Source organism: Amblyomma maculatum, chromosome 1 (genome assembly GCF_055883805.1).
Source record: "Amblyomma maculatum isolate TAMU_Amacu chromosome 1, ASM5588380v1, whole genome shotgun sequence".
NCBI classification, from domain to species: domain Eukaryota; kingdom Metazoa; phylum Arthropoda; class Arachnida; order Ixodida; family Ixodidae; genus Amblyomma; species Amblyomma maculatum.
Window position 1 is genome coordinate 435,925,619 of NC_139344.1, and position 14,681 is coordinate 435,940,299.

A 14,681-nucleotide genomic window follows, 5' to 3' on the forward strand; every position below is an offset into this window, starting at 1 on the left:
TCATAGAAAGTGAAGGAGGCTGAGAAGAGGAGACAGCGAAAGGCGTGCCATTTGGTATGTCGAAAGCGCTGCTGGCGGGTAGGTGTCCGAAGACGGACGGAGATGGAAATAATGTAGTGGCCACTAAGAAGGGCTGATCACTAAGGTGATATAGGAGCACAGCAGTAAGTGAGGTCAGGGGTTGTGTGGCGCTGGGAGTACATGCCCACCCTAGGGGTACTCTGGGGGTGTTGATGAGAATGAGGTTAGTTGCTGGGCCATAGAGTAGAGTGGATGGCTGGCACGAAAGTTCTGCGAATAACCCCACAGTGTGCGGGTCATTGAAGTCTTCGCATAGATGTACAGCCGTATGAAAGAGCAATGTGTCAAGACATTTACCTAGGACCGTGGCATGTGTGGCGTGAGGGAACGAGGGGGGGGGGGGGGGTCGTAGAAGGACAGCAGTGCCAGACTGAGGTGAGCCTGAGAAATGTAGTAGAGGGTGCTGACCAAGTAGGATTGGAGCAATAAGGGAATGTCAAGGGCTGCTATTGAGAGGTCACGGCGGACGTAGACAGAAAATAGAGGGCTAGTAGCTATAGAGTGAAATGCCCGGTAGCTAGGAACGTTAGCCGAGCAGCGCGTTTCCTAGAGGAGAAGGAAGTGCGCCAGAAAAGGGAGAGTAAACAGATACTGGCGCAGTGGAGTACGGGGATTATTAGGGTTGCGACAGTTCCACTGAATTATATTGAGGTCCTTCATTTTGACATCAAATTATTATGATTGCGCTGTGGCAAGAAATCGTGTTACTTTGGGGTAGTTTGAAGAAATTCCGTGATGATTTGCAGATAATTCTTGAAGGTGGAGATTAAATTAGGGATGAATTCGAACAGAAGGTTGAAGTGCGCATTAAAGCGATTGAATTTGGCATCAATTTGGGTGATAACCTCCTCATATTGTTGGAGGCGGCGGTCAAGGTCACACTGGTGTTTGCGACGACATGTTTTATGTTTGAGAATTTGGAATGGATTGTAGTGAGAATCGGATCCATGTGAGCCTCAAGAACATCCAGGCGGCAATGGATAAAGCTGAGATCTTGTATGAGAGGGCGAATGGCCACTTCCAAACTAGTCACACGGAGACCTATGGCATGAAAGCGTTGTTCAATAAAGGGCGGGGGAGGAGGCGAGTGGGAAGCGAGTGACTGTGGAGATTATTGGAGAGAGTAGCGAGGCTTGGGAAACGGTTGCGTCAGAAATTTACGAGATGGAGAGTCAACGACTCTGTTCTGAAGCTGAGAAGGTGCCTATGCTACTGCTGCGAAGGAGCCGGGAGAGAAATAGAACGCGTGCTCTGCAAGAGGAGGACAGTCATAGCTATATATATATATATAGGGGGCTGCGGAGGAGCCGGTTGTTTCATGGCGAAGGTTGACAGCCTGTTGATAGGCATTCTTGTCACACTCCTTATTTGTCTGCTTATAGTAGGGGCGAATAGGGCCGAAAGTAGCACCAGGACTGCGTGCATTCATGGACAGAGGGCGACCGGCAGATGGGTGAAGTTTACTTCGCCAATCTCGAGACACCGGGTAAATTCAGGACCGAGAGCTTTGTGAGGGCGGAATAGAAATGCTGTTCGTCGAAGCTAAACAGTGCTGGGGATGACAGTAACCAGCAAATGCAATTAGTACTGTTTCAGTGGACCCCATTATGCGCGGGGTTATTACGGCTGTGTAGGTCTCTAGCTCCTTCACAGGATCGGCAGTGGCTGCATTCGGCACATGAGTGAGGCCGATGCAGGGAAGAGCAGGCTTGAGAAAGTAGGGACGGACTTTTACGAGCTTACCGGAGAAGTTGATGTGGGTGATATAGTATAGAAGGTTGGCGGTGAGGCCAGAGTGCGTTTTCAGAAAGACCAGGTTTAGCACTCGCTTGTCTCGAGGATGAGGTTGTTACTGGAGCGTTCAGAGAGGTTGGTAGCGTCCATTATAGTTTCAAGCAGTTCGTAGAGCCGGATGGTCGGGGCAATGGTGCCAGGCGGGATCTGAAGCCGTTCTGATATTACATCCAGGTCAGATCTGGCAGGTTTCGTAGACTTGCGAGTGGCACGACCGTTTCTCAGCCTTCGTCTGGGGATGGAATAAAGTCCATGGTTGAGTGGAGTGCAGCAGCCGTGAGATCCAGTGGGTCAGAAGAGGCGCCTGCCGTTGGTTCATGGGGAGGGGGCGAATCTGAAGCCGACAAAGTAGCTGGCGGGCCGTGGGGCGGCGGCAGATGCACTTCAGACGTGGGCTTAAAGGGGCCCACAAACACCTCCCGAGCACTCCTCACAAACTATCTCAGTCGCTAGATTATGCTGCGATACACATTTGAACGCAATAATACACGTCTACGCGCAGTGCAGGTCCCACAATCCCATTCGAAAGTTGGCGCGTTCTTTCCTTCGACTTTTGCCAGTCCTCCTTCTCCTCGGTGCAACGCTGCTACGTGCATGCGTTTTCGAATGACTATTGGTCTGCTTCTTTGCGACGTCACACAGCCATTAAACTATCGCTTATGCCAGAAAAATTGAAATACGCTTAACTTTTAATTATCAGGAAAGAAAATTAGGATGTTCTGTAGACAGAAACATTTTTTCAAAGCTTTTTTTTCCTGCACTTCCGGTCTCGCGCGCGCACGCGCGCATCTTTGCCCTTCGCGCAGACGGCGGCGCAGGCAGCGCAGGCGCGCAGGCACGCAGGCACCACGGCAATCGCGGCCCGGTCGCAAGCGGCGATCTCGTTTCAGTTCCTTGCAGTGTACTTGCGGGGAACTTTCCCCCTGTGAATGTTCTCGTTTCTTGTGTCGCCCATGCGGAATGAACTTCGAAGCCGGCTTACAGGTTTACAGCATTAAGTCGATGCTTTAAATCTCGGGCCCCACTCCACTGCGCCTTACGTAGTGCAGCAAAATTTCGGAGGCAACCGCTGCTCCGTTCCTGTGTCCACCAAACCAAAATACGCACCTCGGATCAAGTCAAGGCGACAACATACGCTGGTAAGTAATGTGTTTACTAGCTTGAACATAGCGCACAGAAAAGCGACGGTTTCACAGGTGCAATGAGTTAGTCATTGTTGTGATGCATCATTACTGTGGCGGCTATTAAAATCCTACCGTCTTAACCGTTGACTTGATTGCGTGAAACTACTCACGGAGGTTGCATTTTGTGTCGTAGTAAGTTTGTAGGTTATAAACTTTTGCCTTATAGTAAATTACCTAAGACAACTGCGCCTACCTGGCTCGGCCGTGCGCGAATCCGCGGAATCGTGCGCCGGCGTTGGCGGCTTTCGGCCCCGATCCCGGTACAGACTGCGGGTTTGAATTGTACGCAGCAGCAACGAATTAAGCACCCTTACCTAACTTCCCACGAGCAAATAAAGTTTACCGTAATATCAAAGCTCCGTGCGCAGTTTCACCACAAACGACTGAGCGGTAGAGCCGGAGAGGTACAAGCCGCCGCGGTAAACATGTAGTATTAGGATACGCATGCTGTATCTGGCCCTTGCAAGGTTTCAAATGACGTGCAGTGATGAGGACGCACCGAAGAAACAAAGAAAACGACTTTATTTCGAGATTATTTCTAGAGAATTGCTCTCCTCGGCGAAAAACTGTGCTTTCTTAGTTTTATAACTGACCACCTTGTTGTTTCTTATGCTTGAGCCGGTGTCCATTCGATTGTATGTGACACATTAATATTTTTTTTTGTCACCATGTCTTTCTTTTATGTTCTGCGCGTTAAAGATACTCAAAGTGTGTACAAGAGTTAGTGGCAAGTGAATGTAAATACATGTACATTTCTCACACTTTGTTTCCGACACAGCACCTGACCATATAGCACATTTCCTTTACTTGCTGATCTTTTTTTTTTTCGCTAGCAGATCACTGTAAAAATATGACTGTCTGTCGTCCATGTCAAAGAGGGGTAAAAACCTCGTCAAGCTACTGTATTAGTAGCCTTTTGTTCCTACCTTAGCATTTGTTTTTCTGTCGACAGGAGGAAAAAAATCTGAATGAAGTTGATTGAGTCGCTCAGCAGTATAAATTGCCGCTAAGAACACTGTATTATTTCACGCACATAATAATAATCAGCATAATTACACTGTTGTCTTGTAAACTGTGTAGCTTAACGGATGGGGAACAGCAAGCCCATCAAAAGAGAGATGTTACATGGTCACTTGTGAAGCCGACTCACTTGAAATTTCCATTTACTTCTAGTTTAGCCTCAAGAAGCTGAAAAACTCTGACTGGCATAATTATTCGCAATCTAGCCTTACACATCTTGAACCCACAGTTGCTCTGCCTTTTTTACTTTTGTTTCAAGCGGCAGCTTTGATATAATACTTGAAAGGCCTGCGAATGGTCGCACACCATGTGTAGTTGCCGCGATAAGCAAACAGCAACATGTTTTGTGTGCACTTTTGCTTAGCCGCAGCCACAAGGAAAACGCAGAGATATGGGTACAAGATTGCACTCACTCAGACAACAAAAGTCATATGAAACTGCGCTCCAGCTATTGTCAGCCGCAGCAAACATATGGAAACAAATTTCTTGGCTCCAGTGGCCAATGCTTTGCGGCGCTGATGCCAGTCTCAAAAGAACTGTGAGTTGAGCTAGTTGGTGCATCATTTTTTAAAAATACACAGCGCAACAAACATAGGACAAGCGAGTAGACGGGAACAGCGCTGACTATCAACTGCATGATTTATTGAAAGAACACTAATATATACAAAAATGCTCTGACAATCAAGTGCGCATGTTCACAGATAAAACTTGAAATGTTGTTTTATCTGCGAACATGCGCACTTAGTTGTCAGAGCATTTTTGTATATATTAGTGTTCTTTCAATAAATCATGCAGTTGATAGTCAGCGCTTTTCCCGTCTACTCGCTTGTCCTATGTTTGTTGCGCTATGTATTTTTAAAAAATGATGCCAGTCTGTTTAGCATTTAGGTTAAGAACACTGACAGTTGTACTGTGTAATTGACTAGTCATTGTGAAGAGCAAATCTGTGTCTGTGAGCAGCAATCAGTTCTTCTTTTGACGGTCTTTCATAGGCATCCGTCACAAAGTGACGCTCTGAAGCTGTGCTTGCAGCTGTCTCTCTGTGCGAAGAGCCCTCAGACTGTTTCTCCACATCTTGGAGGAGCTTGTGGACGTACGCTGCATGAAATAGTCATCGAGATTACAACAGTGCACTTAGTTTTTCGTGTAATATTATAAGTAGAACAAACTTTGAACTTACAAAACGTAGGCTGCGTTTTCACTGGAGAGACACTGAAATGTCCTTTCCTTGCTTTTGCCATCTTTACTTTCCAGCGGTCATCTCCTTTTTTTGTCTGTGCCTGGAGCCTTGAGGAATTTTCATTAAAGTGAATTACAGCCAGATGTGACCTATAAAGAAGGTAAATATGAATTAATTTTTCATACTTTGAAAAAAAAAATGTGTTTCTTGTTGCCTACCAGCAAAATTATACAGAAGAGGCTACCATAAGGAACCATTATGTATTATATTCACAACACTGCAGCAGAAATTGCTTCTGATTTAGCTACTATGTTCAGCGCCTTTAGAATTAAGAATGTGATGCAATGATCTCCAAGCAGAAAAATGAATGTATGACGTGGGCTATACAACATCATATCGTGAATCACCTGTGTGCTCCCTGCTGTTGTATTCTAGCGATCATCATTAGTTCAAGTGGTCAAGTGAACCTTGAGCATTCTTGCAGCTTCAATACAGTAGCCTCGGGACATTCGAGATGGTTCTAGAGGGGTCGGAAAGTTGCGCTGATAACTTCCAGTTCTTTAAAAACTGCCTTTGTCTTGGGACTGCACTAAGATGAGGAGCACAAAAGAGAGACGAGGTGTTTTTTCAGCCTGCGCTTCATGCTTGTCCTCAACTTCGTTCTTTATGTCATCCCATCTGCCTATTCTAACATAAGAGCAGTGACTTCCAATGAGGACCCTTAGATGGCCTGTGCAGTCTGCAGCCTCCTGTCTCACTTTTTCTATGGAAGGGGATTATAAAATGGCTAGTGCTACCATGCTAGCAAATATGTTTTTACGATATTATATGAAGCATTCTTAGAATGTCAGAAGTGTGCACCGCAGTCTCCTCAAAATGTATGAAAACTACCTTTGACATGGCAGCAGTATTGAGATTCGAAGAGAGAGACACAAGATAGGTTCAGCTAATTTTACAGCAGAGTAGTTAATGTCAGGATGGAAGGATTGTGGAAAATTTCTCATTGGGTGCATACTTTGAGCAGGAGTTGGGATTCAGTTGACATAGTGGGTGCCCTTTTTTGGCAGATGTCAGAATTGACTCCTGTGAGTCGTAATTGTAAGGTCTCATATTACCTGGCCTGATAACATGCCAGCTCCAGATCAAGCACTGTACTAAGGGGAGTGCTGGTCGTAGTGGCTATTGTAGCATTAACTAAACGCGATCTGCTTAGTTGGGCTACTTAGCAAGTTGAAGAATCGAAAGGAGGAAAAGGATATGGGGCGAATGAAGCACAGGCTTTCATAGATGAACTTCTGATTTTTTTTTTTACTGAGTTCTATTTCCTCTGGCCTCTGTTCCTTTTACAATGACAATATTATGAACATACATTAAATGCTTCATGCAAGGATTGATTGTTTGCCTATGCAATGCAGAAAAGTTGGAATGCGTATTGGCACTGGAGTAAAAAAATAATGTCGTATCCTTCTCTTTCATTCAACTTACCTTGCTTGCATCCCATCGTCCGAGTATGCAATTGATTTGGGAGCAAATCTGATGACCAAATTATGAAATGATTCAAGGGAGGATGTTTGGGCTTTAGGGGAGAGTTGTCGAATGTCCTTCAGGAACAGGGAGTTCATGAGAATGCAGTTTAGCTTCCTGAAAGCACATGAATCTGTAAAAAATGTACATATATATATGTACATTTTTTATACATATACATATATATATGTATACATATATATATGTACATTTTTTACAGATTCATGTGCTTTCAGGAAGCTAAACTGCATTCTCATGAACTCCCTGTTCCTGAAGGACATTCGACAACTCTCCCCTAAAGCCCAAACATCCTCCCTTGAATCATTTCATAATTTGGTCATCAGATTTGCTCCCAAATCAATTGCATACTCGGATGATGGGATGCAAGCAAGGTAAGTTGAATGAAAGAGAAGGATACGACATTATTTTTTTACTCCGGTATATATATATATATATATAGCATTTAAAGGAGCGAACAGTCTGTGAGTGCAAGGCAAAATTTTTTTTTTTGTTTATGCTGTTGACATTTACAGGAATTCCTCTTATGATGATTATTGGAATAAAGAGCATGAAATGCAAAGCGGAAGGAAAAACAACGCGCCGACGGTATGTATATATATTTGACTGATGCGTTGGTAGTGTTGGTGTGTATTCTAGTCAATCATAGATGCTGAACCTGCTTACAGCTGCTGCATTGCAGTTGAAAACAGTTTTAGCAACATATTCGTTAAAAGACACCTGGTCTTGTACTGCTATTTTACTGTGACAAGAAATCTAAGAGGTGTTGTTGACCAAACAATTGTCAGTATAAGAAAGTATAGAACAGCCCATTGTTTTTGTGTTTCTTACTGGCGTTATAACCAAGCTGCCTCAATATTAAATTAATCTCGCAGTCTCAGCACTCACATTTACATTATGTTGTTTCTTCACTTCATTATGGGATTCTTTCTTGGCTATGTCTTGCTGTAATGTGCGGATGTGTAAAAAGTTTTTTCCGTAAAGTTCTATTTGCATTACCTATCTCTTAAATTTATCATTGGTTGACAAATGCCACAAGTGTGAGCCGTGCACCTTCCAAACAGCATCAAAGTGAAAACTTTACAAAAAAAAAACCTATGCAAAACAGATTACCTCTGCTCATCCATTGCCTGTTTGCAAGGAGCTAATGCAGGCATTTGCTGTATGGTCTATCATGGCCATCACGCTTATCGCATATGTGGTTCAACAGGCTGCACTACATGCTGATGATCAGGTCATCATTACCCTGGCCCAGGGTAGCAACATAGACTTGAGATTGTCTGGATCCATGGTTCTATTGCTTCACAGCCCTTTGACCTGCTCACAGCTTTTAACTTAGTAAATGCAGTATAGAATAATGTTATTACCATGTATTCGCCCTAATTATTAAAGCAAGCAACTGCATGCTTCTTTAGTAATGCGCCAAGCATCAAAGTAGTGCTGTATGGGCGATTTGCTGCTCTTGCAATATGTCCAGATAGCTGGGCGGCAGTTTGTAGGTAGATGAAATTAAAACCTCATTGCATAATAATATATGTCAGCAAATGTACCTCTTCCCCAATGGTTTGCAACGATGAAACATTTTGTAATTCAATTGTTTGTATTATATAATGATTAATTTGATTCTTTTTATATATAGACATGCAAGCAGCACTTGCCAAAAGCACTCTTGGTGAGGCTGAAATAAATTTCTCCTAATAATATGCAGAAATTTGTGCCTTTTGTTAAAGACTGCACTGAGACTCGTTAGTTGAGGCCAGGCCCAATGCTCGCACTATTGGGCACTACAGCTGACTTCACACAGTTAATATGAATTGCAGCTTGTCAATTTTCGTATCGCAGCATTGCCTTACCTCTCCTATTCTTACCTGTTCCCATTGTAGAATGTGGTCAGTCTGAATGATAACAACGTTGTACGTGCAGTACTTGGCGCTGTAGCCCGGGGAGTCGCAACGCCCATCTCCTGCGAGGTCCACTTCCATTCCATCCAGCTGGCTGATGATCTGTACCCGCTGTTCCTGGAAAATCTGGGACAAAAATAAATGTGCATTTGTGAGCCACTTGTAACATTGTGCCGAACTGTGCCACTCGATCGTTGCACTACTGCATGCGCGCGCTGTTTTTTCTTTTTTTTTTATTACGCAAGCTTGCCATAAGGCATATTATAAGAACCCGTGCAAATTATTTTCCGTTAGGAACCGGAGAAGGCTCCTGCCCTTATTGCTGTCGGTGAGCCATTTGGAGAAGTCCTCTTCCCTTGTTGCGGTTTATCTCCCCCCCCCCCCCCCCGCCCTTTCCGCAGGAAAAATCTAGTTGTGTATAACTCCTGTCAAAACCAACTCTTACACTTCCGATCGGCAGCTGATCGCTTAGGGATAAAGAGGCACAACTTTGAGCGACTAAGCCAGTTCACGCGAGGGATAACGTTTATTTTGCGATCCCCCCCTCCCTCCTTTTTGCTGAAGGATGAAGCCTCTTGGCACTTTTTTTTTTCTGTTTCCATCTCTTCATTCCTGACAGTGTCCCTCCTTTCTTCTCTTTCTTCTTATCAACGCCCATCTCGGTTTCACGTGTTTCTTTCCTGGCTGCCTCGGTTGGTGAACTTGGACGCGGCTCCATTCGCGCGACATTTCAGAGTGCGCTCTGTACAAACACCACATGGCGTAAAAGAAAAAGAAAAAAAAGAAGCTACGGGGCGGGAGTCATGCTGCGATAATAATCGGGCACCGAACAGAGTTTGTTTACTTCCTGTCGGCGCGCGCGTTCTCCGTTGCAGTCAGCTGGCGCCGAAACGCGGCTGACAAACTACACCACAGCGCACAACTACGCAGTCCCCTTCTCCTCATCCCCTTCCTTTTTTTTTTTTCTTTACAATCGATCGTTATCTTTCACGAAGGGGCATCGTATAGTGAAACGCAAGAGGAGCCTAAACACGAAGGTTTCAAGGTTCGGGCGGTTCGGGCAAGGTGCACGAGAGTTTCCCTCCGCAACGCCCGGAAGACCGCTCTCTGCGATCTCGATTCTGAATTTCTAGTCTTTCGCTAACATCTCATGCCCTTGCTGCGGTACGGATATTATGGACCCCGAGCTCGAAAAGCGACTTCGGCGAATGAGTACCGAGAAGGGACTCGACCCCCATAAGTACACGCCGTTGAAGAATCCGCTGCTGAACCCCGACGATGATAGTATACGGCTTATATGGGTGCATTGGTGCGTGGGGTCGACTAGAGTAACATTAAAAAATAAAATCCCATCGTAAGCTCGCCACTGGTTTATTTTGAGCAGTGTAGTTCACAGTGATCATGACAAATCTTGCTATATGCATGCCACAACGCCGAGCAAGATCGCCTGAGTTAAAAAAAAGAAAAAAAAAATCCACACTACTGTGATAACGCGTCTAAAGCTAATATTGTCACAATCTTTTCATTTTACACTTACCGGCAGGGTTGGAAGAAACAGCGTTGGTACCGCTCCTTCACGCACTCAGTCTTGTTGGGATCCCCCAATCGCGAACCACATATCCTGGTAAAGCAAACGTAGATAAACGCTTTGTTCACCGATGCTGGCTATCCGATGAGCTGTAGCCACTGTTTCCGGAGGTTGGCGTTTTGAAGCCCTTGATGCATGATGTTTTTCCTGCCGTCAATAGCAATACCTTCGCAGCCAGGGACTGCACACTGTAGCAACCTCCCGCTCATGTCCCGTCAACAACAATTCAGCGCTTCGACATTCACGAATTAAAGAGTGCGACCAGTCCAGCCCAAAACTGTCCTGCACCCGTCGCGCACGCGACGTAACAGAAAATCAAAGGTGAGGTCAACGCCAGGGGTTTATAGCGTGGCAACAAAACTTGCGAGTTCGTGCCGAAGGCCGATGACGATGAAGCAGACGACAAGAGGCCCCCGGCGGCGCGTCGGCAACAAGCGCGACAAAACGGAAGTTGCGGCGTGCGGCGCTAAGCAAAAAACGTAAAAGCGCAGATGCGTCAGTTGTGATGTGTCAGTGGGCGAGGCCTTGGAGGAGGGCCAGCCTTTGCGCGCGCTAAAAAGTTGAAAAGAGGAGGAAAGCCGCGAAGGCGCAGATATTCAAAATTTGATTGCAGATAACTCTGCTTCCAAATGCCGCATTTAAAAAATTTTTGCGGGAAGGTTATCTTACATATACATTTTTTCACATAATAGGCATAGGGAAACTGTATTGCTATGGCTGTTTTGGGTCCCTTTAAGGGGGCGTGTCTGAGATGTATGGACGATTATCGGCGGCGAAGCGGCGAGTGCAGCAGGCCACGCGGGCTCGGGGGCGAGCATCTGGGATGTATGGGCAACGGTCGGCGGCGATGCAGCGGATGCAGCAGTCCCCTGCGGCTGATGCAGAGTGCGGTGAGGCATGCCAGCACTCCGCGTTCCTATAGGCTTAGCGCGGTGTGGCGCCGCTTAGTCCTGTTAGACCTCCTGGCTAGATGGTTGAAGGTGAGACCTTGCTAAAGCTGGTATAACCAGGTTCCTTGGAACGCTAGGGATCGCTTGATGTGAGTCTCGAAGCAGACGCAGTCTATCGTGAAGTGGCGGGGGCTGAAAGAACGGAGCTCGTCTTTAGATAATGTTTTATGAACACACAGATAGCAACTTTCTAACCTTCCGATTTATCTCGAAGCTTTGCGCATTAAGTTTTTTCTCTTTGCACCGAGCAGTTAATGTTGGCGTAGAAAACCAATGGCGTACTTCCGGGTCAATAAACATAAATAAACTACAAGCAATCCAAGAAATGGTCTCCGCATATATTGATTTCAAAATCTTGCGATACATGAAAAATGGTAGCATTCAAAAACGACCCTCAAGTGAGAACGACCCTCTTGTCCATAATTTCTACTCACATATACCTTCGCTGCAATACCATTATTTGTACCCTCCATGAAAACATTGAGGAAGGGTAGACGTCCATAGTTTCTTGTTCATCTCCAACTGTAGGATTTTTTAGCGTGGTTTCAGGGCGAGAAAAAACGTTTCCACAGTTTTACCTCTATTTGATAGCACACCTGCGACCTATATACCGCAGGAATAAATTTGTTGACGGGTGGAATGAACTAAGCATGAAGCTCACACTCATTCCCATGTGTAGGTCGACTATAGCCCGGAATATGTCAATGATGTGAATGTAGAATAACTTGTACTCAAAAGTATTCCTCTGGAAGATCTTTATGACCCGGCTAACAGTGTTTATTTCAATGTACGCGCTTTCTTGAAGAGCGAGGCTGCCATTTAAAACAGCGTTTGAGCATTCGACACCTAATTCGCGAAGAAAAATGTAAACATTGGTTTCGCTTTGCATGAGACCACATCCCAATAGTCGGTATCTTCAACTTGTACCAAATCTTTTACGTTAATGAAGGTATTCCCGCCTATAGCACACAAAATCCCCGGTGAAGATAGCCGGATATAGTGCAGAACGCATAACAAAGGAAGACAGAATATAGCGAAATGCGACGTCATTTGCATTCACTTTTGAGTGCATAAGATATCGCTGACATGAAGGCGTTGTGTGATGTTTTTGCGGCTGTAGGAAGAAGGAAAAGAAAATGCACGGGCATGCTACTGTCTCTGTAGCTGAGCCACTTCCGCTGCTGATTTGTTTATAGGAAGGGAAAGGCGCGGTAACTGTCTCTCTTGTTTTTCTGTGGACACCGCAACCGTGCCGTAAGGGAAGGGAGGAAGATGGGAGCGAAAGTGGAAAGAGAGAAAGAGGAGCCGTAGTGGAGGGCTACGGAGTAATTTCGACCAGCTGGGGATCTTTAACGTGCGCTGGCATCGCACAGCATACGACGCCTCTTCGTTTCACCTCCATCGAAACGCAGCCGCCGAGGTAGGCTTCGTGCAAACACAAGATAATTCTGATTTATTTATAGGAAGGGAAAGGCGCGGTAACTGTCTCACTTGATTTCTGTGGACACCGCAACCTCGCCGTGTAGGGAAGGGAGGAAGATGGGAGTGAAAGTGGATAGAGAGAAAGAGGAGCCGTAGTGGAGGGCTACGGAGTAATTTCGACCACCTGGGGATCTTTAACGTGCGCTGACATCGCACAGCACACGACGCCTCTTCGTTTCGCCTCCATCTAAACGCAGCCGCCGAGGTCGGGTTCGAATCCGGGTACTACGGCACAGTAGTCGGGCCTCTTACCACTGCACCACCCCGGCGGGGTAAGAAAATAGAGAAGAAAGAAAAGGAAGAGGGAGAGAAAGACGCGCGCCGCAACAACAGCCGTCGTCTACCACCGAAACTGTGGCGGGTACAATGACGGCCCACAACAGATAAAAATTCTGTGGTAGGCTAGCCCCCGCAGCTAGTGGCGGTGACCTTCTGGTTCCAGCCCCCGTTGTGTGATATCAGGAGGCTGTGAACCCACGGGACGAACTCATTATTCAAGTGGCTTTTGTAACTGCGCTTCCATTTCCTTGAGAGGGTATCGGAAGCCGGAAGAAAATATAAGCGGAGCAGGAAAAAAGCAATTTTATCCTTAAATCATGTTCGCCCGTCGAGACAGCGGCTGGCTTTGTACCGTCTAATAAGCCATAGCGAATCCGCGCCGGCAATATACGGGTTTTATAAGATGCACAAAAAATTAGAGGGTCTCAGATTTCTTTAAAAGACGAGAATGACGAAAGCCTACCCTTCGTCTCCTATCATTTGCCTCTCGCCGTCGGCATCTTATCGGCGTTCGTTTCAGTGCTATTATAGCCCCGCCGGGGTGGTGTAGTGGTATAGTGGTAAGACGCCTGACTACTGCGCCGAAATACCGGGGTTCGATCCCGATCTCGGCGGGTGCGTTTCTATGGAGGCGAAACGAAGAGGCGTCCCTGTGCGGTGCGATGTCAGCGCACGGTAAAGATCCCCAGGTGGTCGAAATTATTCCGTAGCCCTCCACTACCGACTCCCCTTTCTCTTTTTTAACTTTCACTCCCACATCTTTCCCTTCCCTTGGCGCAAGTTCATGTGAGGGTTTGCAGATGACAGGAACGCTACACAAGGAGGACACATCTCGAGGAATCTCGCGGTATATGAGAGATCACGCTCACAGATCTCACGCACAACTCTTGCCCACAACTCCCGCGCACGGGATTTCGTTCCATGAGCCTGAAAGGCTTTCACCTCAAAAAGGACGTAGCATTACACGCGATTGTTTGCTGGCTCGATTTTCATTGTAAACGTTCCAAGTTCCCGAAAAAATTCCCACGGCTAACTTTTGAACGCATCTCAAGTATTTCTCACACTGTGTGGACAATATGAAAACTAAATAATGGTGGCAAATGTGTTATTTCATGTGAAATTTATGTTATATGGCATGCTAATGACCTTCAACATCTAATGCTGAAAATAACATATGAACAACGACCTCTTTGCTCAAACGTACGTCCATAACCATCGACCTCTGCTATCTGCTGAAACTTGCTGCACTCAACAAAAGAATGCAATATAAGTCATCGGTACAGATAACATTCGTTCCATCTCTATGGATGTCTTGCGCTTGGTGTTTCAAACGATTGCGAACTATTTTTTACGTCGTTCGACTCATCACCGTCGTTGGATCTCTTTTGTAGGTTGACAGTTTTTCTGCCTTCCGACGACAGGAGTCGTTGAAATTCCAGCGAATGAGCTCTGTAGTGGTAACGGTACAGATAACGATAAAATAAAAATATAAACTGGCGCGTCCCCACTTTTTACTACACTCATTGGGTACTCCTCTCGCGGCGAGTGCGTACAAGACTCCCACCTTCACGGAGAAATTTTACTCTCACTGCATCTAAAGAAAACAAAAAAAATGAGGGGCCACGGTGCTTGTCAAACTGGAATTTAAACTAAGTTGGCTGAAAACCAGAACTATTTACT

The 14,681-nt window shown here is 45.8% G+C and overlaps 1 long non-coding RNA gene across 1 annotated transcript; it reads left to right on the forward strand.

Moving 5' to 3' along the window:
- Nucleotides 1-2,901: 2,901 nt before the first annotated feature.
- LOC146209468 (uncharacterized) lies at nucleotides 2,902-8,965 on the forward strand. Its single transcript, XR_014703442.1, has 3 exons — nucleotides 2,902-3,014; nucleotides 5,334-5,419; nucleotides 8,725-8,965. It is a non-coding gene; the product is annotated as an uncharacterized LOC146209468 (long non-coding RNA).
- The last annotated feature ends 5,716 nt before the right edge of the window (nucleotides 8,966-14,681 follow it).